Here is a 3387-nt window from a genome sequence, read left to right as displayed (position 1 = left end):
GTTATAACTGGTGAACATCGTGTATTCATGGTGTATCAAGTTAGGTTTAATCTCACATACATTGTTATAACTGATGAACATCGTGTATTCATGATGTATCAAGTTAGGTTTAATCTCAGACACATTGTTATAACTGATGAACATCGTGTATTCATGGTGTACCAATGTAAAATGTGGTTGGTATAGTATTAACTATTCTCCGTTTACTTTCACTTATAAGTTCTTTGAATTAAAGTTTCATCCCTGTGTGAGCGATAGAAATACTTGACATTTGAGAAATGCGTCTCTAACCGAAATAAATAGCCAGAACAAAGTACGTTATTAGATCAAGAAGTGATTGATGGTTCTTCTCTTCGTGTTCCACATAATCTTGGCCTTCTGTGTAAAGGTTGAGAAAGAGTTATATAAAGGACAATGATCTTTAACCCTTTACAGATATAAGTACGTGTGATTTAACAAGATAAAAGTAATCATTCTTCTATGAGGCATAATGATAACAACATTCAGCCAGAAAACACGCACACACACACACAAAAACTGACAGAATAAACGTATTATACTCCCGTAGTTAAACGTCATCTCAGTATAATTATAATATAACACAATAGTACCACAGTGTTGTATAACTATAATATAATACAATAGATGACGTTGTACCACAGTGTTGTATAACTAATATAACACAATAGATGACGTTTTACCACAGTGTTGTATAACTATAATATAACACAATAGAAGACGCTATACCACAGTGTTGTATAACTATAATATAACACAGATTAGAAGACGCTATACCACAGTGTTGTATAACTATAATATAACACAATAGATGACGCTGTACCACAGTGTAGTATAACTATAACACATTTGTTTAAACATTTGTTATTGTTAACATCAAAAGTTTCAACATTTGTTATTGTTAACATCAAAAGTTTCAACATTTGTTATTGTTAACATCAAAAGTTTCAACATTTGTTGTTGTTAACATCAAAAGTTTCAACATTTGTTGTTGTTAACATCAAAAGTTTCAACATTTGTTGTTGTTAACATCAAAAGTTTCAACATTTGTTGTTGTTAACGTCAAAAGTTTCAACATTTATTGTTGTTCACGTCAAAAGTTTCAACATTTGTTATTGTTCACATCAAAGTTTAAACATTTGTTGTTGTTAACGTCAAAAGTTTCAACATTTGTTGTTGTTAACGTCAAAAGTTTCAACATTTGTTGTTGTTAACGTCAAAAGTTTCAACATCGTGATAAATAGCTGAAGTTCTTTTGTTTTCTACTATTTTTTTTTCGTTCTACGAACATCCTACAAAGTCAAGTGAACATAGGAGAATTAAAGTTTTATTAGAAGTAATGCCAGGTCTTCTCAATAGGTGGCGATCAGAAGCATATATAGTATGTGAAGGAAAAGAAAGCAAAAAATTTTCTTGTAGCCGCAAAGCCTTACAATATAATCTATCCGTACAATGTCAACCGCAGGGATTGAATCCCGAATTTTAGCATTATAAGCCTTCAAGCTTATCTCTTATTTGTTTTGAAAACTAAGTTTGTTTTCTCTTCTAAGTTATTTTTCATTTTTTTAATCATAAAAAGATTTATTATTTTGACATCTGAAAGTACGAGGAGTGCATTACGATTCTTAGATTTTTTTCCTATGAATTAAGTTAAATATCTAGCAGTGAGTTAGTTAGTTAATTATTCGAAAACAAACAAAGATTGTAGAAAAGAAAGAAGAAAAAAATTAACTGTTAATTATTGGCATTTTTTTATTGTCATCTAATCTAAAAATAATCTTGTTTTTAAGTTTTACTGTAACCACACGCTTTTGTTAACCTCAGCTTTGTAAGAGGGAACTTAATAAAGGCTAGGAAGAATAATGGAAGAAACAAGAGCGTGGATTTTACTCTTTTGTCCAATCAAAAACAATCTTTAGTAGAGATCTTATTCTTGTGTCCAATCAAAAACAGTCTTTAGTAGAGATCTTATTCTTGTGTCCAATCATAAACAGTCTTTAATACACTTGTTGATTTGAATGTGTTTTCGTGTTACAAGGGGGCATTTAGTTTTAATAGACTAAGATATCATGATCATTATTATTTTTACAGTCATTAGTTAGGTCTTGGAAAGGAGTAGGGACCAGTCCTTAATTGGAAGTCGTATTGTTTGTCATAATGCCACCGGCGACTGTTTAATAGTATTGTAGAGAGTGCCAACAGGAACATCATGTCTCTCAGATGGTCATTTAGAGTAAATGCAGCCTGGTGGTTAGGGTACACGAGCCGCAATGTTCGGATCCCGGGATCGAAACCCGTCGTCGAACGATACCTTGTTATTTCCAACTTTCGCTTCGCGCTTTGGGGTCGTGAGTGCGTTATAAGTGTGATGGTCAAATCCCACTATTTTAGTTGAGTAGCCTAAGGGGTGGAGGTGTGGGTGCTCTTGTGTACGAGTTCAAAACTAGCGCACGTATGAAGAACAGAAACGTTGGTGGAAGCAACGAGAGCACCTCCTACCGAGAAACACCGTGATGTGAGACAAGTTATTAGCAAAGTCCACGTGCCCTCAAGAGAGTCGTTCACGTTATGAGGATTAGCCTTTTATTATTAGGGCTTTGTGTGCATGCAGACGTTTGGAATCATCGTTTGTAGTCGTTAAGAAAACTTTCTAAACCCGTCATTCGCATAAATCATTTAATGCCTATTTGCATAAAGTTGCCTCAGAAAGACGAAGCCGTCCTAGGCCTATTAAATATTCAGGGGGTGAAAAATTGCAGTCAACTAACAAGCTCCAATAAAGGCCAAGTAGTTCTTTTCTTATGTAGATGAGATTCCACTCTCACTGTATCCAACCGTTGTTCGTTATCCGATGGCTTGTTTTAAGAGCCTTCAAAACTTTACTTCGGGTCCCAAATCTTCAGATTTATTTCTCAATCGACCCTAGAAGTTAATAAGGGAGAAAATGTATTGCTTTCTTTTTCCAGAATGTTCTATACTTGCACGTGTATAAGCACGCGAGTTGTTGCTGTAACAATTACGATTTCTTTGCTTGTTTATATAGCACCTGAGGCCACAAGGTGAGGAGCGAGGTTTTGAATGAACGGGATGCGAATCGTGAACCCTCAGATTCACAAACCGAAAACTAATTAACTTCTACATTTACACCGAGTTACAACACTCGTGCATTTCTACGTATTCAAGAAAATATCTCGTGTACAATATTTCTTTTCGGAAAGTGTTGAATGATATATATAACTATATATGTGGTTTACCGGGTGTTGAATGATATATAACTATATATTATGTGGTTTACCGGGTGTTGAATGATATATATAACTATATGTGGTTTACCGTGTGTTGAATGGTATATATAACTATATGTGTGGT

The sequence above is a fragment of the Limulus polyphemus genome, unplaced genomic scaffold (assembly GCF_000517525.1).
Source record: "Limulus polyphemus unplaced genomic scaffold, Limulus_polyphemus-2.1.2 Scaffold9808, whole genome shotgun sequence".
Taxonomy (NCBI): Eukaryota; Metazoa; Arthropoda; class Merostomata; order Xiphosura; family Limulidae; genus Limulus; species Limulus polyphemus.
The sequence above is the reverse complement of the archived record's forward strand: the minus strand, read 5'-3'. Positions refer to the sequence as shown.